Source organism: Sorex fumeus, unplaced genomic scaffold (genome assembly GCF_029834395.1).
Source record: "Sorex fumeus unplaced genomic scaffold, SorFum_2.1 ptg000171l, whole genome shotgun sequence".
NCBI classification, from domain to species: Eukaryota; Metazoa; Chordata; class Mammalia; order Eulipotyphla; family Soricidae; genus Sorex; species Sorex fumeus.
The window spans coordinates 5,152,498-5,177,822 of NW_026606228.1; the positions used below are offsets into that span (position 1 = coordinate 5,152,498).

Consider the following 25,325-nt stretch of genomic DNA (forward strand, 5'->3'; position numbering starts at 1 on the left):
AGCCCAGTTAATGCTGCAGCGTTTGGTTCTCTCTCTTTGCTATAAAATATAATATAATATATATAATATAGTCATCTTCTTGACTTATGCTATCATACCAACCACATGTGTATGTGTTTAAAACTAACTTTCATTTTACAATCCTTTAATTTTCAGAGGAACCTAACATTTTTTTCTTTTATATTTAAATAGAGTTATGTGGTTTCCACTGTCACTACCACCTCCTCCTTAACACAGTGCAGAAAAACCCATTCATCTTTATACTTTTTGTTAACTAGTAGTATAGTTAAGGAGGAAGAAATGAAAATAACTTAGCAATTACTGCTAAGTTATTTTTGTGTTTCCAGAATGTACCCACTGAGGGATAGCACAGCAGTAGGGTGTTTGCCTTGCATGCAGCCAACATGGCCCACCCGAGTTCGATTCCTCCACCCCTCTCAGAGAGCCCGGCAAGCTACCGAGAGTATCTTGCCCACATGGCAGAGTCTGGCAAGCTACCCATGATGTATTCGATATGCCAGACAGTAACAACAAAGTCTCCAATGGAGACATTACTGGGCCCGCTCGAGCAAATCGATGAACAACAGGAGGACAGTGACCAGTCACCAATTGAGGGACCAGAGTGATTGTACAGAGGGTTTGACATTTGCCTTGCAAGCAGGTCGACCCAGATTAGATCCCTAGCATCCTATGTGTTCCCCTGAACACAACCAGGAACAATTCCTGAGTATAGAGCCAGGAATAACCTTTGGACATTGCTGGGTGTGACCAGAAACCAACCAAACAAAAAAACAGAATGTACCTGTTGAAAGTTGCTTAACCTAATTAATTGAAGTTACTTTTTCTCTTTTCTTCTTTATAACCACTACTTTTCCTGTCAACTGTGCATCAATTATGAGAAGCATTCAATACTAATTTTTTATATCCTTTAAAAATCACTATTTTTCCACTACTCTAACTATAGTCCACTAAAATGTTAATGATCAGAATTCCCTCAACACAAACAGATAAACTCGGAGTTGTTTATTCAGTACTTCAGATATGGGTCCAAGAATATGAATGTTATATCTTAGATGGTGTTGATGGTATAGCTATCTATAAAGAGCCCGTGACCAATAAAATTCTTAATAGTACAAAACTGAAAGCATTCCTGCTGAGATAAAGAATATCTGTTTTGGTTTATCCTTTCTCCCTGGCTTCAGGAAGCTTAAGTTTATTTGGTTACACCTATCACAGTGCTCCTGAGACACTCCCATTTCTCCCTGTTTATTGGAATATTCCTCTAAACATTTTAGGTTTCACACTGGTATGTCTTTTCTCTCTTGCTACAGGGAGCTTAGGTTTATTGGGTTACACCCATCACAGTACTCCAAGGCACTCCTATTCATCTGTGTTTATCTGTAATCTCTCCTTTGTGCTTTGCTTCTCCAACCAGTCAATCACCTTCATCCCCAAACCAGACTCTGTTGATTTGTAAAATCAGCTCCTTCTAGGACTTATGGATTTGTATCCGTAAGTGGAATATTGCTTTTCTCTTCTCCTTATGTCATTTGCATAGTTATTTTACAACAATGTCCTTTATGTATAGACACAGGAAGACAACTAATGCTATGCTTTTGTAACTTAGTAGTTAATTGACTCTGAATAATATTAACAGCTGTGAATCTGTTTTCTCGACTTAGGCTTCAGTTGCCCTTAGTTCCTAGCACCCCAAAAGCAGGGTCCTAACAAGGGACTAGATGGACCCAGGGCAAGCTGTGAGTTACTATGGCATCAAAGTGGGCCAGGTCAAGTGCCATATTACTTAACTATAAGTTAAGAGATAATACTTAAGTATAAGTTGCCATGCTCTTAACTTAGAGTTGTTACCAAAGAGGAACAACTGGATTAGGACCCTGCTAGGGTTCCGAAAGACTAATCTGGTCTTAGCACTGTAGTATGAGATCTTTAGCAAGATGTCCTCAGGAGAGCCACCCTATAAGCTTAATGTATCTCTTACTGCTGGAGCGATAGCACAGCAGGTAGGGCGTCTGCCTTGCACGCAGCCAACATGGCCGACCCGCGTTCGATTCCTCCGCCCCTCTCGGAGAGCCCGGCAAGCTACCGAGAGTATCTCGCCCGCACGGCAGAGCCTGGCAAGCTTCCCAGGACGTATTCGATATGCCAAACACAGTAACAACAAAGTCTCCAATGGAGACGTTACTGGACCCGCTCGAGCAAATCGATGATCAACGGGAGGGCCTTTACTTACTTTATTTACTGTATCCATACAAAATGACTAATATAATTAAGAGTACAATGATGATGAATATTTAAATGGTTGGTAGACTAAGGAAAGGAGAAATGCATCCCTATATTGTATTTCTCCCTTAGGTAGGTCATCTTGCTGGATGAGAATTTATCCTAGGAGAATCTTTTCCTGAGGGAAAGACTTTACATCAGTTGATTGCATGATAACACTTATGTGTAATTGCTTCTCCAACCTACTCATGGTTGGGGAATATAATAAAGATTGTGAGAGTTGGCAGGGGCAGAATCTAAGTGGGGAATCGAGAAGAATCGGGGAGAATCAAGGAGAATCAGGAAGAGGAAAATCAGACGAGAATGGAGACAAGATTGGAATAAACGACAACTGATACCAACCATCCTGGCCCTCATTTCATCCTTCATCTGCCCATTGCCTTTGTCCATCCCAGGTGGGAGAAGCAGAGCAAATCCACCTAACATAGGCAGTGAGAGAGCACCATGGTTTCTTATTCATTTTTTTGAATACACATCTGGCGTCCCAGGGGTGGGAAAACCCCCAAAGATATGGTCAGCTAATTTTTAACAAGGAACTGAATCTTGAAAATGAATAAAGAAAGTCTGTTCAACAAATGGTGATGGAAATATTGTATAACTACATTAAAGCTGGATCCATACCTCACAACTCAAAGTGGACCAAAGACCTTGAGATCACACTGGAATCTATATAATGTATTGGGAATAAAATATAGGCAGAAGGTTAAAAGACCTGATCCTTAAAGTTTTTGATAATATATGCCATTGATAAACTCTACAGATTCAAAAGTAAACAAATCGTGTACATCAAATTCAAAAGTTTCTGTATGGTGAAAGAAACATGGGTTAAAACCAAAAGACAGCTAATTAAGTGATAGAAAATTTTTACATTCAATACATCAGATAAAAGTCTGATATCCAGGATTCATCAAGTACTCAAAACAATTTTAAGATATCTTAAAACCCCATCAAAAAGTGGAAAGAGGACGTGAAGAGAAAGTGCTCTGAGAATGACCAATGAATAGTCAAAAGGCACATGAAAAGGAAAATACTCATCATAACTTGATATTAAGGAAATTCAAATAAATACGATGATGAGATAGGACCTTACACCAGTGAGAATGCCACATATCAAAAATACTGGGCACAGTTTGTGTTAATAGGTATGTGATGAAAGAACTCTTGACCACTGCTACTGGGAATGGTGTCTGGTACGTATGGACACCATTATTCATTGCAGCACTTAGTGTTGGGATCGGGAGTTCCCTAGCCCTGGGAGGCGCGGAGAGACCAGATAGACACAATTCCTGCAGGAGTAAAAACGGGGTTTATTTAGACCAGCATGCTGGGGCTCTGCAGCATACCCCAAAAATGGGCAGTGGCTGAGAGCCCTGAACTTCTTCAAAGGGGCTCTTATATAGGCCTTCACTGGCCATTACAGCAAAGCCCGCGCATTTCATAGCCAATAGATTTGTAACAACATATACTTTCTTAACCAATCCATTTAAAAGTACCTCACTCCTTAGCCTATAGAATCAAAGATCAGCATTTACGTACATGATTGTCAGCACAAGCAAGGTTATAGCCGGAATCATTAAGCCTTAGGTAATCTCCCTTGACCATCCTAGTTTTTTAGTTACCCAAGTCTGCAGGGTGCTTTAGTGAGACAATACATTCCAGGAAAGGGCAATTTCCCCCAACCACCCGCATCCTGAGTTATCCTTTACCCAAATCTGCAGGGTGCTTTACTGAGACAATACATTTCAGGGACAGTAAATACACCTGAATCCTGTCACACTTGGTTTAGAAAGAAGTTATGCCCTGTTCACTTTCCAAGTCCCCTCTCCCCCAGGTGCAAAGCAGCCAAGCAGTTTTACAGAAAGCAATGTTGCAAGTTAGCTAAAGTACACAAAAATTTGATGCCCTAATATGGATTCTTTCATTAGTACAATAGCTTAGATCTAGAATCAAACTGGATGTCAAATGAGTGGATTATGAAGCGCTAGGGACCAATCCTAGGTGAACAGGCCTGATAGGGATGCCACAAGGATTAGAGAAAAGTACATAAATAAGAGAGAAAAGGTATGGCATCTGGGGGCTAACAGACTTGCTGACTAACAGCCCCAACTCTCCTCCAAGTACAGTATTTATTGCTTAAAACCAGTAAACACAAAAAGGATAACAACATTCTTTAGTCAAATGGTTTAGAATTTTACATATCTGAGGGCCTTAAGTTATGGTAATCATGGCCTTTGTAAAGAACTTTCACAACAGAATGTTCTTTGAGGAACAGGCAGAAAACAGGTACAGGACACCCACTGGGGAAAGATTTCCAAGGAAGCATTCTATCTTTAGATTTCAATGGTCCAGATTTAAAGGATTCAAAAATTGCCCTTTTTGTATGTCTATCTAATCTCAAATAATGAAGATGGAAGATGTGGTATGTGATGTATGCTATATACTATATATACATATATATATATTATGATTTCATATATACATATATATGTGAAACCGTAAGGAATGATGAAATTAAGCAATTCGCTGAAACATGGATGGAACTGTAAGATAACATGTTAAATTAACAATTCAGGAGAAGAAGGATAAACACAGCATTATACTGAGGTAGGCGAGTAGACAGGAAAAGGCCCCCATAGCAATTGAATTCCTAGGATGTAATAAAACCAACAGCCCTGATAAGACTCATCTGGCACCAGCAACAGAACTAGAGAAGACTGGAGCCAACCCTCTCTTAGAGAAGCTCCAGTAGGAATGAAAGGTCAGAAAAGGAACTTCGAAGAAGACTAAGAACTACTAACGTCCCACCACCCCCACTCCAGGCAACCGCCATAGCATCGAACTTTGACCTAGGTAGAAGCCCATGTTGGAAAAGAAGCAGGTTGGAAAAACCCTATAAAAGCCACCTTGAACAAAGGAAACGAATTCATATGTTGACCGAGCCCATTTACTGCTTTTGCCCACGTGGACAAACACATGTGGTTCAAGCACATGTGTCGCCTACATCTCCCCCTCTTGAGATGTGTACTTTCATGCTTTCATAAATAATGACAGGATGTGTGTAGGGGCGTTTTCCGCCTTTGAAGATGCCTGCATTCTCTCTTTTTTTTTTTCCCCTTTATTTTATTTTATTTTTTTTAAAGTTGTAGATTTACAATTTTTTGTGCTTTGGTTTCAATTATACAATGATCAGATACCCATCCCTCCACCAGTGCCCATTTTCTACCACCATGGATAATATCCCTCCCACCCCCATCCCCCCATCCCCCCTGTCTCTGTGGCAGAGCAATCCCCTGTGTTCTCTCTCTCCTTTTGGGTATTGTGGTCTGCAAAAGAGGCATTGAGTGGCAAACATGTTCAGTCCATAGTCTACTTTCTACATGCATCTCCCCTCCTGGGAGGATCCTCCAAACATCCTTTATTTGGTGCTCCCTTCTCTATCTGAACAGCCCTTTCCTCTAGGATACCCGGCTGGCCTCTAAGTTATGGAGTAATCCTCCTGGTGCTGATCTCAGCTATTCTTGGGTATTAATCTCATACTTTGTTACTTTATATCCCCCAGATGAATGCAATCTTTCTATGTCTATCCCTCTCTTTCTGACTCATTTCGCTTAGCATGATACTTTCCATATTGTACCACTTGTATGTAAATTTCATGAATTCATCTTTTCTAAGAGCTACATAGTACTCCATTGTGTAGATGTACCAAAGTTTCTTTAACCAGTCATCTGTTCTTGGGCATTCAGGTTTCTTCCAGTTTCTGGCTATTGTAAAGAGTGCTGCAATGAACAAACAAGTGCAGATGTCACTTCGACTATACATTTTTGCCTCTCTGGGATATATTCCCAGGAGTGGTATTGCTGGGTCAAATGGGAGCTCAATTTCTAATTTTTTGAGAATCGTCCATACTGTTTTCCAGAAGGGCTGAACCAGTGGACATTCCCACCAACAGTGAAGGAGTGTCCCTTTCTCGCCACATCCACGCCAGCATCGGTTGCTTTTGTTCTTTTGAATGTGGGCCAGTCTCTGAGGTGTGAGATGGTATCTCATTGTGGTTTTGATCTGCATCTCCCTGATGATTAATGATGTAGAGCATTTTCTCATGTGCTTTTTTGCCATTCGGATTTCTTCTTTGAGAAAGTTTCTGTTCATTTCATTGCCCCATTTTTGGATGGGGTTGGATGTTTTCTTCTTGTGGAGTTTAACCAGTATTTTGTATATCCTGGATATCAACCCCTTGTCAGATGTGTATTCGGCGAATATCCTTTTCCATTCTGTAGACTGTCTTTGTATTTTGGTCACTGTTTCTTTGGAGGTGCAGAAGCTTCTTAGTTTAAGATAGTCCCATTTATCTATCTCTGTTTTCACTTGCTCGGCCAGTGGCGTGGCATCTTTGAAGATACCATTAGCTTCAATGTCATGGAGGGTTTTGCCAACTTTATCTTCAATGTACCTTATGGTTTCTGGTCTGATGTTGAGGTCTTTAATCCATTTTGATCTTACTTTTGTACATGGTGTTAGGCAGAGTTCTGAGCCTATTTTTTTGCATGTAGCCGTCCAGTGATGCCAACACAATTTATTAAAGAGGCTTTCCTTACTCCACTTCACATTACTTGCACCTTTATCAAAGATTAGATGAGCATATGATTGAGGAGAGATGTCAGTGTATTCAACCCTGTTCCATTGGTCTGCAGTTCTGCCTTTGTTCCAGTACCATGCTGTTTTAATTATTACTGCTTTGTAGTACAGTTTGAAGTTCGGGAGGTTGATTCCTCCCATTTTCTTTTTCCCAAGAATTGCTTTAGCTATTCGTGGGGGCTTATTGTTCCATATAAATTTCAAGAGTGTTTGCTCCATTTCTTTGAAGAATGTCATGGGTATCCTTATAGGGATTGCATTGAATTTATACAATGCTTTCGGTAGTATTGCCATTTTGACAATGTTAAGTCTCCCGACCCATGAGCAGGGGATATCTTTCCATTTCCTCATGTCCTCTTTTATTTCCTGAAGTAGCGTTTTGTAGTTTTCTTTGTACAGGTCCTTTACTTCCTTAGTTAAGCTGATTCCTAGGTACTTGATTTTCTGGGGCACAATTGTGAATGGGATTGTTTTTTTCATGTTGCTTTCTTCTCTCTCACTGTTTGCATATAGGAAAGCCATGGACTTTTGGGTATTGATTTTATAACCTGCAACTTTACTATACGAGTCTATTGTTTCTAGGAGTTTTTTGGTGGAAGTTATTGGGTTCTCTAAGTAGAGTATCATATCATCTGCGAATAGTGAGAGCTTGATTTCTTCCTTTCCTACCTGAATGCCCTTAATATCTTTTTCCTGCCTAATCGCTATTGCAAGTACTTCCAGTACTATATTGAACAGCAGTGGAGAGAGTGGGCATCCCTGTCTCGTCCCTGATCTTAGAGGGAAGGCTCTCAGTTTTTCCCCATTGAGGATGATGCTTGCTGTAGGCTTGTGGTAGATGGCTTTAATTATGTTGAGGAAGGTCCCCTCTATACCCATTTTGGCTAGGGTTTTCATCATAAAGGGGTGCTGGATCTTATCAAATGCTTTCTCTGCATCTATTGATATGATCATATGCTTTTTATCTTTTCTTTTGTTGATATGGTGGATTATGTTGATTTATTTCCGAATGTTAAACCATCCTTGCATCCCTGGGATGAATCCTACTTGGTCATGGTGTATGATCTTTTTAATGAGTAGTTGGTTTCTATTTGCTAGTAGTTTGTTGAGGATCTTTGCATCTGTGTTCATCAGGGATATCGGCCTGTAATTCTCTTTCTTTGTGGTATCTCTGTCTGCTTTTGGTATCAGTGTGATATTTGCTTCGTAGAAACTGTTTGGAAGTGTTTTTGATATTTCAATTTGGTGGAAAAGCTTAAAGAGCATTGGGAGTAAGTCCTCTTTAAAGATTTGGAAGAATTCACTAGTGAATCCATCCGGGCCAGGACTTTTGTGCTTGGGGAGACTTTTTATTACCATTTCAATTTCCTTGATGGTGATAGGTCTGTTCAGGTATTCCAGGTCTTCTTGGTTCAGCCTTGGGAGTCTGTAGGAGTCTAGGAATTTATCCATTTCCTCGAGGTTTTGATGTTCCGTGGCATAAAGCTTCTCAAAGTACTCCCTGAGGATCCTCTGAATTTCTGTGGTTTCTGTTGTAATGACCCCCTTTTCATTTCTGATTCGGTTTATTAGGGTTTTCTCTCTCCCTTTCTTTGTGAGTTTTGCTAGAGGCTTATCGATCTTGTTAATTTTCTCGAAGAACCAGCTCTTGGTTTCATTGATCTTTCGGATTGTTTTTTGGGTTTCCATCTCGTTAATCTCTGCTCTGAGTTTTATTATTTCCTTTCTCCTGTTCGGGTTGTGCTCCTTTTTTTGGTCCTTCTCCAAGCTCTTAAGCTGTGAGGTTAGGTTACTTATGTGTGCTCGCTCCTCCTTCCTGAGGAATGCTTGTAGAGCTATAAACTTTCCTCTTAACACAGCCTTTGCTGTGTCCCATAAGTTTTGGTAACTCGTGTTCTCATTTTCATTCGTTTCTAGGAATCTTTTGATTTCCTCTTTGATTTCCTGTCTAATCCACTCGTTGTTCAATAGTGCACTGTTTAATTTCCAGGTGTTTGATTTAGTTTTCTGTTTTTGTGTGTGATTTACTTCTAATTTCAGCGCATTATGGTCTGAGAAGATTGTTGATACAATCTCTACCTTCTTAATTTTATGGAGGCATGTTTTGTGGCTCAGCATGTGTTCTATCTTGGAGAATGTTCCATGTACGCTTGAGAAGAATGTGTATTCAGCTTTTTGTGGATGAAGTGTCCTGTATATATCTACTAAGTCCCTTTCTTCCATTGTTTCCCTCAAATGAAGTATGTCCTTGCTAAGCTTGAGTCTGGTTGATCTATCAAGAGGTGACAAAGCAGTGTTGAAGTCTCCCACTAGTATTGTGTTGCTATTGATGTCTTTTTCCAAATCTATGAGTAGTTGTTTTAAGTACTTTGCTGGTCTCTCATTAGGTGCATATACATTTATTATTGTAAGTTCTTCCTGTTGTACAGATCCTCTGATCAATAAGAAATGGCCTTCACTGTCTCTTATGACCTTCCTCACTCTGAAATCGATGTGGTCTGATATAAGGATGGCTACCCCAGCTTTTTTATGGGAGCTGTTTGCCTGTAGGATTGTTTTCCAGCCTTTGACTCTGAGTCTGTGTTTGCTTTGACTATTGAGATGCGTTTCTTGCAGGCAGCAGAATGTTGGGTTCAATTTTCTAATGCATCCTGCCACTCTGTGTCTTTTAATTGGTGCGTTTAGCCCATTGACATTGAGAGAGATTATTGTTATGGGATTTTGTCCCATTGTTATGTTAAAATTTGGTGTATTTGAGGGGCCTTTCTTGCCTTAAAGTAGCCCATTTAGTTGTTCTTGTAACCATGGTTTTGAGTCTATGAAGTTCCTGAGCTGTTGTTTGTCTGTGAAACTGTGTGTTGTTCCTTCTATTATGAATGAGAGTCTTGCGGGGAAAAGTATTTTGGGGGAGGCATTTATTTCATTGAGTTTTTTTACTATGTCCCACCACTGTTTTCGGGCCATGAGGGTTTCAAAAATATGGAACGCTTCACGAATTTGCATGTCATCCTTGCGCAGGGGCCATGCTAATCTTCTCTGTATCGTTCCAATTTTAGTATATGTGCTGCCGAAGCGAGCACTGCATTCTCTCTTGAGCACGTGACTCTCTCTCAATTTCTCTCCCTCCTTCCCCTTCCTATAAACCTCCAAATAAAATCTGTTTCTATTTCACTGCTCATATACTCCTGAAATTCTTTTCTGCGAGGCAAGGCAAGACACCCAAACCCTGGGTAAGGCCTAGGACTGACTTTCCTTTCTTGCAAAGAGCAAATACTTGCTCCAACCTGAGTCATGACTCTCCAAGAAATTGAGTGGTAGGGATCAATATCTATGACGTCAGGTGTAGCTTGATGGACACCTAGTGGGGATGGCCCATGCTGAGCAGGGACTCATCAGAGACTTATTAGTCCTAGTCTTCCAAGTTTGTCCTGAGGTGGCAGAGTCAGATCAGGAAAAAGTGGCTATCTTTCCTCTCCCAGCCTCACATAAACCACCCATTGGGGCCCACCAACCTCAAATCTGATAAAAGCGTATACCAAAGTATATGTGGTATTTAGAATAAATGGATGATATAATGTAAAATGGTTAAAGAGGGGAATGTCTAGATCATCCTTGGCCCAGGAGTACAGGGAAAGAAATCAAGTGAAGACTGAGAGATTAAACAAATGAAAAGCAATGGGGGGAGGGGGCAAAGGTCAAGGGGATTCAGGTACACTAGTGATGTTAAGGAATTATACAGCTAAATATCCAAACCACAAAGTCAATGACACTGATATCATGAGACCAAATTTTAACAAACAAATTTAAAAAGGTTTCTGTCAAGAGGATAGGCTGTGGGATGTAAAGGGAGGGATCCTGGGATCACTGGTGGAGGGATGTTGAAACTGATTGTTGGATTGGTGATGGAACATTGTATGTATAAAACTGCACTGTAGCACTGTCCTCCCGTTGTTCATCGATTTGCTTGCACGGGTCCAGTAATGTCTCCATTGTGAGACTTGTTGTTACTGTGTTTGACATATCTAATACGTCAGGGATAGCTTGTCAGTCTTGGTGCATTAATAAAATATTTTTTAAAGAAATAGAAAAATGTAAATTTGGGTGCATGCTTGGGGTTTAAGGTGTTGCCTTATACATAGCCAACCTGGGTTTTTATCCTTGACAGAGTATCCCATATGGTGTCCTGAGTCTCCTAGGAGAATACCATGAGAGCAGAGCCAGGAGTAAGTCCTGAGCTCCACCGAATCTGCCCGGCCCCCATAAAAGAAAAAAAAAAGAAAATTAAGGTTTATTGTTCCCCATTTCAAATGAAAGATTTAAAAAAAATAAAAAGAGATGCAATCAAAGTCCCTGAAGAACAGGAAACAAAGGTTATGAATAAACAATGGTTTGAAAAATCATAGACAAGAATTTCCCAGAGTGCCCCCTCGGGTCCTTCCCAATGCTCTCTATCGCCTGCCACCTGGACAGCTCCCTGAGGGCACCAGCTGGAGTTCCACCATGTGCCCACCCAGCCCCTGCCTTTCCTGTGCACAGGCCCTTGGGTTCAGGTCTGTGGACTAGCACGCGGACATGCTGGGGGAGGGGAGTGTCCTCCACTGTAGGGGGCGTGGCCTTGTCAAAAGTGGGTATGGCCTTCTGTGAGGCCACATGGCTGCAGTTATATTTCCCACTCCCAGCACTCTCGACTCACATCCCAACATTTATCATCTAATTCTGTAAAAAAAGCCCTGACTGCCTCAAACACAATTCGACAATAATCCACCAGACTACTTCAATTCCAACAAAAGACCATTGTATGCAAGAAGCTGTAAAGTCCAATATAAAAGAGCATCTCCTTCAACGCTTCACTAGACGCCTATCATAAACCACAGAATAATGTCTGAGAGGAAGGACATATTCTAGAAGTGGAGAAGGGTGACCACTATCTGCCGCCCTTATTCAGAATCCTTTCTGACAATAAGAGGGAACAGTGCTAGTGAACTTGAAGGTTTTACCTCTATACAACCACAATAGCATGAGGAAACAGCACAAATCTCCATTACGAGGAAAGGATGAAGAAAAGAGCCCTGGATCCTCACCAGGGGTTACCCACAGATAAGATCGCTCCCATAGAGAATTCTGAGATAAAATGATGGCAGAAAGATGGCACAAAACCTGATGACAATAATCTCTCTCAATGTCAATGGTCTAAATGCACCAACCAAAAGACACAGAGTGGCAAAATGGATCCAGAAACTGAAACCAACATTCTGCTGCCTACAAGAAACTCATCTGAACAGTCAGAGCAAACATAGACTCAAAGTTAAAGGACGGTAAACAATTCTTCAAGCAAACAGCTCCCTCACAAAAGCTGGGGTGGCCATACTAGTATCCGAAAAACATAGATTTCAGGTTGAAAAGGACTAGAAGGGACAGCAAAGGCCATTTTCTATTTATTAAGGGATATGTACAACAGGAAGAAATCACACTTGTAAATGTATATGCACCTAATGAAGGACCAGCTAAATATATAAAACAACTGCTAACATATTTTAAGGAGGACATTACAAGCAATAAAATAGTAGTCGGAGACTTCAACATCGCTTTATCACCTCTGGATAGAACAGAAACAAAACTCATCAAGGAAAGACTGGCTTTGAAGGAAGAAAGAGAACAAAGAGGGCTAACAGACCTACACAGGGCGTTGCAACCCAAAAAGAAAAGATACACATTCTTTTCCAGTGCACGTGGAACATTTTCTATAATAGAATACAATGCTGGGTCACAGAACATTACTAAAGAGAATCAGGAAGATAAAAATTGTATCAACTATCTTTTCAGACCACAATGTGCTGAAGATAGAAGTGAATCACACACAGATGCAGAGAACCAAATAAAACACTTGGAAATTAAACAACCCAATGTTGAATAATGAGTGGGTCAGGAAGGAAGTCAAGGAAGAAGTCAAAACATACCTGGAAACAAATGAGAATGAAGACACGAGCTACCAGAACCTATGGGATGCAGCTAACGCTGTGTTAAGAAGAAAATTTATAGTTTTGCAAGCATTGCTCAGGAAGGAAGAAAGGGTCTGCATAGATAACTTGACTTCACAGCTCAAGATCTTATAAAAAGACCAACATAAGGAACCCAAACCCGGTCGAAGGAAAGAAATAATAAAACTTAGAGCAGAAATTAATGACATGGAAACCCAAAAAACAATCTGAAAGGTCAATGAAAGTAAGAGTTGGTTCTTTGAGAAAGTAAACAAGATTGATGAACCATTAGCAAAACACACAAAGAGGGAGAGAAAACCCTAATAAACCGAATTAGAAATTTAAAAAGGGACATCACAACAGAAACCAATGAAATTCAAAAGATCATCAGATACTACTTTGAGATTTTGTATGCCACGAAACAAGAGCACCTGGAAGAAATGGATAAATTCCTGAATTCCTACAATCTCCCAAGACTGAGCCAAGAAGACTTGGAATACCTGAATAAACCCATTCATATAAAGGAAATCAAAACCGTAATCAAAAGTCTTCCCCAAAACAAAAGCCCATGCCCAGATTTATTCACTGGCGAATTCTTCCAAACATTTTTTTTTAATTTATTTATTTATTGAATCACTGTGGGAAAGGTTACAAAACGTTCAGGTTTATGTCTCAGTCATGCAAATATCAAGCACATTTCCCTTTACCAATACTTATTTTTTACCATGAAGAACCCCAATAAAACCTCACCCCCCACCCCTCCCCGTCCCTGTGAGGCAGATGAATTCTAGTTAACACTCTATCTGCTTTGATTAGATTCATTGTTTCAATAAAAGATTCACCACTATTATTTAGAGTTTCCCCCCCCCCCCAAATCAGACATGCTGAAAAAGCATTGTGAAGTGATTTGCTTTCTACAGCTGGATTCAAGAATTAAATGTTGGTTTTGGATTTCTGCTATTTTACCTATTGACCCTGGAAGTATTTCTACTGAAAGTCAGATAGTTAAGAAATTGGTTTCTGTGTTCTGGAGTCGTGGCCGTGCTGGAGAGCCGCTCGTGGGGGGACCGGTGGCCTCCGTAGGGCGTGAAGGGCGGAGCGAAACGCCCCCCTTCCCATGAGGTTTTAGTCGCCCCCACACTCCCGGCTCATATCTGCTGTCCACAAGGCTCCCATGTGGCCGCCATCTTTCTTTCCAGAGAGGAGAGGGCGAATGGGGCAACACCCTTTCCCCTCCGGGCAGACTTGATGGCCTGGATCAACGCATAGTCCATTCACTTTTCTGCTCCAAGCTGCTGGGTTCTGCATTAAGTCCTTGTGCTTCTGGGGCCATGGCCGTGCTGGAGAGCCGCTCGTGGGGGGCGACTGGTGACCTCGGTAGGGCGTGAAGGACGGACCGGAACGCCCCCCGACCCATGAGGTTTTAGTCGCCCCCACTCCCCCGGCTCATACCTGCTGTCCTCAGGGCTCCCATGTGGCCGCCATCTTTCTTTCCAGAGGGAGGAGGGCGGAAGGGAGCAACACCCTTTCCCCTCTGGGCAGAAATGATTGCCTGGATTAACTCATAGTCCTTTCACTTTTCTGCTCCAAGCTGCTGGGTTCTGCATCAGGTAATTGTGCTTCTGGGGCTGTGGCCATGCTGGAGAGCCGCTCGTGAGGGCAACTGGTGGCCTCGGTAGGGCGTGAAGGGCGGACCGAAATGCCCCCCTTCCCATGAGGTTTTAGTCGCCCCCACATTCCCGGCTCATACTTGCTGTCCACAAGGCTCCCATGTGGCCGCCATCTTTCTTTCCAGAGAGGAGAGGGCGAATGGGGCAACACCCTTTCCCCTCCGGCAGACTTGATGGCCTGGATCAACGCATAGTCCATTCACTTTTCTGCTCCAAGCTGCTGGGTTCTGCATTAAGTACTTGTGCTTCTGGGGCTGTGGCTGTGCTGGAGAGCCGCTCGTGGGGGGCGACTGGTGACCTCGGTAGGGCGTGAAGGACAGACCGGAACGCCCCCCTTCCCATGAGGTTTTAGTCGCCCCCACACCCCCGGCTCATACCTGCTGTCCACAAGGCTCCCATGTGGCCGCCATCTTTCTTTCCAGAGGGAGGAGGGCGGAAGGGAGCAACACCCTTTCCCCTCCGGGCAGACATGATGGCCTGGATTAACGCATAGTCCTTTCACTTTTCTGCTCCAAGCTGCTGGGTTCTCCATTAAGTCCTTGTGCTTCTGGGGCTGTGGCTGTGCTGGAGAGCCACTCGTGTCGGGCAACTGGTGACCTCGGTAGGGCGTGAAGGACGGACCGGAACGCCCCCCCTCCCATGAGGTTTTAGTTGCCCCCACACCCCCGGCTCATACCTGCTGTCCACAAGGCTCCCATGTGGCCGCCATCCTTCTTTCCAGAGAAGAGAGGGCGAATGGGGCAACACCCTTTCCCCTCCAGCAGACTTGATGGCCTGGATTAACGCATAGTCCTTTCACTTTTCTGCTCCAAGCTGCTGGGTTCTGCATTAAGTCCTTGTGCTTCTGGGACTGTGGCCGTGCTGGGGAGCCGCTCGTGGGGGGCAACTGTTGACCTCGGTAGGGCGTGAAGGATGGACCGGAACGCCCCCCTTCTCGTGAGGTTTTAGTCGCCCCCACACCCCCGGCTCATACCTGCTGTCCACAAGGCTCCCATGTGGCCGCCATCCTTCTTTCCAGAGAAGAGAGGGCGAATGGGGCAACACCCCTTCCCCTCTGGGCAGAAATGATGGCCTGGGTTAACGCATCGTCCGTTCACTTTTCTGCTCTAAGCTGCTGGGTTCTGCATTAAGTCCTTGTGTTTCTGGGGCTGTGGCCGTGCTCCAAACTTAACTCTGATTTTCAGGGAGAAAGATTGGGTGGTTTACTTCTCATTGATCACTTTGTATATAGAGAGATTTTGAGAAAAAGTTCTCGTTCCCGCATACTCGAGCTGTGTTTGTAGAGGCTTCTGGTCATCGGGGTTCCATCTGGGGGAGGCGGGATGCGGCACCTACTCCATCTGGAACTTGCCGGTGATCTCGGCTCTTTTTGGAACCTGTTTTTTTTTTTTTTCCTCCGGGATCTGTGGTTTCCGCACCCTCCATGTGGTCCTTCTCTTAGACTGAACGCTTCAAAGATGGCGCTGGGGGGCGGGCTGTGGGCGTGACTTCCGGAATCAGAGGTTACCTGGGAGGTGTAGTCCGGCAGATTTGAGAAAAAGTCCTCGTTCCCGCATACTCGAGCTGTGTTTGTAGAGGCTTCTGGTCACCGGGGTTCCATCTGGGGGAGGCGGGATGCGGCACCTACTCCATCTGGAACTTGCCGGTGATCTCGGCTCTTTTTGGAACCTGTTTTTTTTTTTTCCCCCTCCGGGATCTGTGGTTCCCGCACCCTCCATGTGGTCCTTCTCTTAGACTGAACCTCTTCCAAACATTTAAAGAAGACCTGTGGCAGTTCCCCTCGAGCTTTTCCAGGAAATTGAAAAAACAAGAACTCTCCCAAACAGTTTCTATTAGGGACATATATCCCTGATAGCAAAAGCAAACAAAGACACCACTAACACAGAAAATTACAGGTCAATATCCCTGATGATCTTGTAGAAGGTGTGGTCTTCTTTATAGAACTTCTCCAGCTCCATGTAGAACTTCTCAATTTCTCTTTCATCATAATGAGATGTTGGTGCGTAGACAACGTAGAAACTGCCGGCAGTGAGCCACATCTATTGAAATGTAAACATCCGATTCGGGTTGTTAGGCATTCGAATGAATCAATGCTCATGGCCAAGTTTGTGTTGACAAGGATACGGACGCCTCCGACACCTCTTTTATCGCATGTTCTGAGGAACAATTATTCTCCAGTGTCGAAAACGGCATGGTGAGATTCGTGCCTTCTTGTCTCGGTCAGACCAATGATGTTGTACTTGATCATTCACGCTTGTACCATCAGGTCTTCGATGGATGCATTTGATGCTAGCATACGTGCATTGAAAGTACAGACAAACATTTTTGTCTTCCTTCGTTGTGGCAGCCTAGTTCGGCCTTGAGATTTTATCGGCCTCTCCTTTCTCATTCTTCTCAGTGCTGCCATGTCGGTGAAGCCTTCAGGGTCAGGTTAATGAGACCAGTTGTAATTACTGGTTTTGGCATATCGAATACACAGCTCTTCAGTGCCACCCTTGAGAACATCATGCGACGACTGGAATGGGAAGGAATAGGAGTGAAGATAGATGGTCGGCAACTACACTACCTCCGCTTTGCTGATGACATTGTTTTAATAACACCAAACATCAGCCAAGTGGCACAAATGCTGGCCGACTTTGACCGTCAGTGTGGAAAGGTAGGACTACAGCTGAATCTTACGAAGACAATGTTTATGAGAAACAGCCTCGTTCCTGACGCCCCATTCGCTCTCAACGGAATGACCATCTCCGAATGCAACAGCTATGTGTACCTAGGTCAAGAAGTTAACATGACAAATGACCTGGCACCCGAGCTGCACAGGAGGAAGAGAGCAGCTTGGAACACCTTCAAGAGCATTGAAGAAATAGTTAAGAGGACAAAGAACCTCTGGCTCCAGGCACATCTCTTTGATTCCACTGTTCTTCCTGCTTTAACATATGCCTCAGAGACCTGGGCCCATATGTAAACAGGATGAGAACGCTATTCAGGTCTCCCAAAGAGGAATTGAAAGAGCTATGCTTGGAGTATCACGTTTCACTCAAATAAGAGAAAGAATCTGGAGTTCCGACATCTGTTGACGATCAAGAATCAGGGACGCTGTCTTGTTTGCCAAGGTGTCAAAAATTAGATGGGCTGGTCACGTAATGAGATTTAAAGATGACCGCTGGACTAGAGCTGTTACCGAATGGATCCCAAGGGATGTCAAAAGACTGAGTGGCTGCCCACCTACCAGATGGTCATACTTGTTCATCAAGATCATGAACGATCTCTTTGAGGCTCTTCATGTTCCCAGAGTGAACAGATGCCATTTGTCTACACTAGCATGCGACAGGGACAAATGGAGACGTTACTGGCGCCCGCTCGAGCAAATTGATGACTAACGGGAAGTTAAGTGATTAAGTGATCCCTGGTGAACACAGATGAGAAGATCCTCAAGAAAATATTAGCAAATAGAATCCAACAACTTATCAAAAATATCATACACCATGACCAAGTGGGATTCAGCCCAGAGATTCAAGGATGGTTGAACATTCAAAATCAATCAATATAATCCATAATATCAACAAAAATAAAGATTAAAACCCATATGATCATTTCAATAGATGCGGCGAAAGCATTTGACAAGATCCAACACCGGATTATGATGAAAACTCTCGCCAAAATGGGTGTAGAAGGAACTTTCCTCAAGATAGTCAAAGCCATCTACAACAAACTTATGAAAAGCATTGTCCTCAATGGGGAAAACTAAGGGCTTTTCCTCTAAGATCAGGGACAAAACAAGGATGCCCACTCTTGCCACTTCTGTTCACCATAGTACTGGAAGTACTTGCAATAGCAGTTACACAAGAAAAAGATATTAAGGGCATCCAGATAGGAAAGGAAGAAATCAACCTCTCACTATTCACAAATGATATGATACTATATCTAGAGAATCCTAAAACCTCTACCAAGAACAATAGACTTTGTATAGTAAAGTTGCAGGCTATAAAATCAATACCCAAAAATCTATGGCCCTGCTATACGCAAATAATGAGACAGAGGAAAGAGACACGAAAAAAGCAATTCTGTTCACAATTGTGCCCCAGGAAATCAAGTACCTCAGCATCAGCTTAACTAAGGAGATAATGGAACTCTACAATGAAAACTACAAAGCACTACTCCATGAAATAGAAGAGGACAAGAGGAAATAGAAATATATCCCCTGCTCATGGATAGGAAGAATTAACATTGTCAAAATTGCAATACTTCCCAAGGCACTATACAGATTCAGTGTGATCCCTATAAGGATACCCATGAAATTCTTCAAACAAATAGATCAAGCACTCCTAAAATTCATTTGGGAAAACAAACACTCATGAATAGCTAAAGCAATTCTTGGGAAAAAGATGATGGGAGACAGCACCCTTCACAACCTCAAACTCTACTACAAAGTGGTAACAATTAAAACAACATGGTACTGGAACAAAGAGCAAAGGTGGAATATCCCTACACACAAGCCCAAATATATGAACATCTAATCTTTAATAAGGGAGCAAGAAATGTGAAATGGAGCTAGGAAAACCTCCTTAACAAATGGTGCCAACAACTACATGGAAAAGAATGGGCTTAGACCTCGAATTAACACCATGCACAAAAGTCATATTAAAATGGATTAGTGACCTCAACATCAGACCAGAATCCATAAGGTACATTGAAGACAAGGTTGGTGAAACTCTCCAGGATATTGAGGCTAATTTTATCTTTAAAGACGACATGCCACTGACCAACCAAGTGAAAACAGAGAAAAACAAATGGAACTATATTAAACTAGAAGCTTCTGCACCTCAAAAGATGCAATGACTAAATACAAAGACAGTTTACAGAATGGGAAAGGATATTCACCTAATACCCATCTGATAAGTGGTTGATATCAAGGATATACAAAGCTTTGGTTGAACTCCACAAGAAGAAAACATCCAACCCCATCAAAAAATGGGGTGATGAAATGAACAGAAAATTTCTCAGAGAAGAAGTCTAAATGGCTAAAAGGAACATTAGAAAATGCTCACATCACTAATCATCAGGGAGATGCAGATCAAAACAACAATGAGATATCATCTCATACCACCGAGACTGGCTCACATTCAAAAGAACAAAAACACCCGGTGTTGGCGTGGATGCAGGGAGAAAAGGACTCACCTTCCCTGCTGGTGGGAATACCAACTGTTTCAGACCTTTTGGAAAACAGTATGGACAATTCTCAAAAAATTAGAATATGAGCTCTTATTTGACCCAGCAATACCACTCCTGGGAATATATCCCAGAGAGGCAAAAGAGTATAGTTGATGTGACATCTGCAATTCTATGTTCATTGCTGCAGTGTTCACAGTAGCCAAAATCTGGGAAAAACCCAAGTGCCCGAGAACAGATGACTGGTTAAAGAAACTTGGTACATCTACACAATGGAATACTATGCAGCTCTTAGATATGATGAAGTCACAAAACTTACAAACAAGTGGTTCTACATGGAAAGTATCATGCTAAGTGAGATAAGTCAGAAAGAGAGGGATAAACATAGATAGACTTCACTCATCTGGAGAATATAAAGTAACAGATGGGGAGACGAACACCCAATAATAGTTAAGATAAGTACCAGGAGGTCTGCTCCATGGCTTTGAAGCCAGCAGCACATGCTGGGCAAAAAGGCAGCTTAGATAGAGAAGGGAAGACCAAGTAAATGGTGTTTGAATGACTCACTCGGGATGTGAGATGCATGCTGAACGTAGACTATAGACCAAACACAATGACCACTCAATACCTCTATTGCAAACCTCAACACCCTAAAGGAAATAGAGAGCAAATGGGAATGTCCTTTCACAGAGATTGGGGGGGGGGGGGGTTGGGGCGATAGTGTTGTGGGAGGGCTACTGGGTTCGTTGGTGGTGGAGAATAGGCACTGGTGGAGGGATGGGTATTTGATCATTGTATAACTGAAACCCAAGCACGAAAGTTTGTAAGTCTGCAACTGTACCTCATGATGTTTCACTAATAAAAATATCTTAAAAAAACAAAACAAAACAAAAAAAGAATTTCTCAGAGTTGAGGATTCAAGAGCCTCAAACAATCCCAGGAAAAGTAGACACAATTAGGGAAACTCCAAGACAAATTTCACTCAAAATAACAAAATCCAGAGATAGAGACAGTATACTTAAAGCACCAACATCCAAAAAGAAACTTACATACAAAGAAAGACCAATAAGAAGTACAGTGGACCTATCAAATGAAATTCTGGAAGCCAGTAGATTATGGAGGTTTTAAGTCAAAAATTTAGAATTTAGTACAAAAACTCAACTTAATGAACACCTCAGCTATAATACTCAAATCAGTTTATCATTCAGATTTGAAAAAAATAGCTTCATGGACAGGCAAAACCTTAGATAATTCATAGCTTTGAAAACAGTTTTGCAAGAAACATTAGAAGAGCTTCTCTAAAGGATAGAACAAACTCCTCAACATGTGGCCTTGAGTATGTCACTCACTAATAGTGCATATGGCTTACCTCGACTAGTTTAAGAAAAGTATGGTTAGTGGTATTGGGGCCATCTTTGGAGACCCATAAGGACCATTCTCCTCCACAGTAAACAGTGAACTCCACTTGTGAAGAAAAGGGGCAGCGATCCATTATGCATTAGACACGCCATCTATAGGACCAGAATACTCAAAAGACAGACAGTTATGGCACTCGAAAGTGGTGGGGGGCTGCTTTTGGTCCCAGGAGGGTCATTTTCCTCCACAGTTACCACTGAACCATGATTGTGCATTTTTTCAGCTCTACATAACTCACCATAAACATATAAAGGCATCCTGACATAGGCTCCTAACCACAGAGGAACATGAAAGAAACAAATCCAAACTGAAAAGGTCACAATGGTAAAGCAACGCAGAAACCCACCAAGCTTAATGAATGAAGATGTCAGCCCATTTGGCCCAACCAGTAATAATGAGCTATAAAATCTCTCTGATACAAAGTTTATAATAGAACCATTAAGAAGATGAATTAGGAGCTAAAGAAACAATAGAATATGGCATCAATGCAATGCAAGAGGACATGAGAGCAGAAATAAGAAAAATAGAGTGAAAATACAAGCTGAAATGAAAGGTCTGAAAACCTTGTACTTGAAATAAAAAACTCACAGGAAGGTCTCAGTAGCAGAGTAATAGCTGCTGAGGACAGAATCACTGAACTCCAAGATGAAGTACAGAAAATCTCCAGACAGATGGAATAGGGTCTCATAAAACAAGAAAATATCAGGAAGAATTCAAGAACAACAACATAATAAATATTGGGGTGTTAGAGTGCCAGGAAGAAAACCCAGATGAAGAAGCAATTGTAAAAGCCATCATTGCTGAGAAGGTCTCAGAACTAAAGAGTGCACACAACCAGATCCAGGGAAATGTAAGGATATTAGCTAAAATAAATGTGAATAAAATTACTAGAAGAAACGTCCTAATTGAATGACAAAAATGATAGATGAAGATAAAACCCTGAAAGCAGCAAGATTAAAGAAGGAAATTGCTTATAATGGATCATCTTTAAGATTCACAGCAGACTTATCAAAGGAAACCCTCTGACCTGAAGACAGGAGTGAGATATATTTAAAAAACTCAATGGAATGAATACTTTACCAAGAACATTTACCCAGCCGAATTTTATTCAGATTTGAAGGAACAATACACAACTTCACAGATAAATAACTACTCATGAATTTCATTGACTCAAAATCATTGTTACAAAAAGAACAAAACAGTCTACATTAAAACAAGTACACCAAATTCTCACAGAAAGATGGCACAAACCCTCCATCATAATAATCTGTCAATGTTAATGGACTAAGTATGCCAATCAAGAGACATGAAGTGGCAAGATGGATTAAAAAATTGAACCCAACACTGCTGCCTGCAAGAAATACATTTGAACAGTCAAAGCAAACACAAACTCAAAGTCAACGGCTGGAAAACAATTTTTCAAGCAAACAACTCCCTTAAAAAAGCATTATTATTATTAGACGACGTAGACTTCAGACAGATGAAGGTTATAAGAGAGAATGAAAGTCTTCTCTTAATGATCAAGGAATCTGTACATCAGGAAGAATTCACACTCTTAAATGTTTATACACCCAATGAGGGAAAAGCAAAATATTTAAGACAATTGCTAATAGACGTGAAGAAAGACAATGACAGCAATACATTAGTAGTTGGAGATTTTGACACCACTTTGTCACCTCTCCATAGATTCACAGAATAAAACTAATGGAAGACAGTAGCTTAATATATATATGTATATATATATGCACACACATATATATATACATATATATGACTTTTAATCCCCGGAAAGGTGAATACACGTACATGTACTTCTCCAATGTACATGGGACATTCTCCCACATATATGCTGGGCCACAAAATATACCTACATAAAATTTAGAGGATAGAAATTGTATCAATTATCCTTTAAGACCAGGATGCACTGAAAGTAGAAGTGAATCATAAACAGAGAATCAAATAAAACACCTGGAAATTAAACAGCTTACTAGTGAAAATTATTGGCTTAAAGAGGAAATCAAAAGATTCCTGTAAAGAAATGAGAATGATCTAAGAAGCTACAAGATTTTGTGGGACAAAGCAAAAGCAGAATTAAGAGGAAATTTTATAGCTTTATAAGCGTTCTTTAGGAAAGAAGGAAGGAGCCATATACATAACTTAACATCATAGGTTAAGATCATGACAAATGACCAAAAAGAAGGGGCCCAAACTAGGCAGATGGAAGGAAATAATAAAACTTAGAGCAGAAACTCAATGAGCTAGAATTCCAAAGAACAATCCAAAATACCAACAACAAAAAATAAAGAACTGATTCTTTGAGAAAATAAATAAGATCCAATAAACAACTATCAAGATTCATAAAGAAATAGAGAAAACATTAATAATCTGAATCAGAAATAAAAGGGAACGTCACAACAGAAATTACAGAAATGCAAAGGATCATCAGAGGTTACTTGGATAATGTATCACAAGCACGGTGCAAACATTTTTCTCATTGTGGAGAAACTAAAGGCTTTTCCTCTAAGATCGGGCATGAGATAAGTTTGCGCACTCTCACCACTCGTATTCAAAATAATGAAAGTTTCTTGCCATAGTAGTTAGGCAAGAAAAAGTATATCAAGTGCATCCCTATTGGAAAGGAAGAAGGCAAACTTTCACTATTTGAAGGTGACATGATAATATACTTAGACAAACTCAAAAAATCTACAAAAAGCTCACATAAACAAAAGAATCGCAAAGTGGCAGGCAGATTATAAAATCAATACTCAAAGTCCATGGCCTTCTTCTATATGCAAATAATATGCAAACAATGAAAGAGAGTGATATTTTAAAAACAACCCCATTCACAATTGCACCTCAGAAAATCAAGTACCTCAATATCAGAGGTGAAGGATGTATACCAAGAAAACTACAAAACACTACTTCAAAAAATAAAAAGGGACATGAGAAAATCAAAACACATCACCTGTGCATGGATTGGAAGGATTAAAATTGTCAAAACGATAATATTCCCCAAAGCATTATACATATTCAGTGCAGTCCCTATAAGAATATCCATGATATTTTTCAAAGAAATAGATCGAATGCTTCTGAAATTCGTATGGAACTATAAACCTTCAAGAATAGTTAAAGCAGTCCTTCAAAAAAAAGTAGATGGGCGGCATCAACTTCTCCAGCTTCAAACTGTACTATAAAGCAGTAGTAATTAAAACAACACAGCATTAAAATAATGACAGGCACACAGAACAATGGAAGAGAGCTAAATACCCTGACATTGCCATCAAATACATGATCAACTAATTTTTGATAAAGGAGCAAGAAATATGAAATGAAGCAAGGAATGCCTCTTCAACAGGTGGTGTTAGGAAAACCTGATATCTATATGTGGGGAAAAAAAGAACTCAGAACTCTTTCTAATGCCCGGCACAAAAGTCAGATCAAAAAGGAGTAAAGGGGCTGGAGCGATAGCACAGCGGGTAGGGCGTTTGCCTTGCATGTGGCCGACCCGGGTTCGATTCCCAGCATCCCATATGGTCCCCTGAGCACCGCTAAGAGTAATTCCTGAGTGCAGAGCCAGGAGTAACCCCTGTGCATTGCTGGGTATGACCCAAAAAGCAAAAAAAAAAAAAAAAAGGAGTAAAGACCTCAGTATCACACCTAAATTGATAATGTACATGGAGGAAAATGTGGGCAAAACCCTCCATTATATTGAAGCTAAAATATATATTTAAAATGAAACATCCAGGCAAGTGGAAGCAAAGATAGATAGACAAATAGCAATACAATAAACTACAAGATTCTGTCTCTCATTGTTCATTGAAATGCTGACCGGTTAGGTAATTTTGGAAAAGAATATGGAAATTCCTAATAAAACTAGATATAAAGCTCCCATTTGACCCAGCAATAACACTTCTGTGAATATAGCCTGGGGGTCCCTAAACAGCAGAAACACCATCTGCATCCTATGTTCATCGTAGCACTGTTCACAATAGCCAGAATCTGGAAACAACCTGAATGCCCAAGAATAGACGACTAATTAAAGAAACTATGGCATGTCTACACAGCGGAATACTATACAGCTGTTAGAAAAAATGAAGATTTTTGATACTCAGAAGAGTATCATGCTGAGTGAAATGAGTCAGAAGGAGAGGGACAA

The 25,325-nt window shown here is 41.3% G+C and overlaps 1 non-coding gene across 1 annotated transcript; it reads right to left on the reverse strand.

Moving 5' to 3' along the window:
- Window positions 1-9,909: 9,909 nt before the first annotated feature.
- Window positions 9,910-10,016, reverse strand: LOC130017056 (U6 spliceosomal RNA). The gene has a single exon (XR_008791317.1). It is a non-coding gene; the product is annotated as a U6 spliceosomal RNA (small nuclear RNA).
- Between the last annotated feature and the right edge of the window lie 15,309 nt (window positions 10,017-25,325).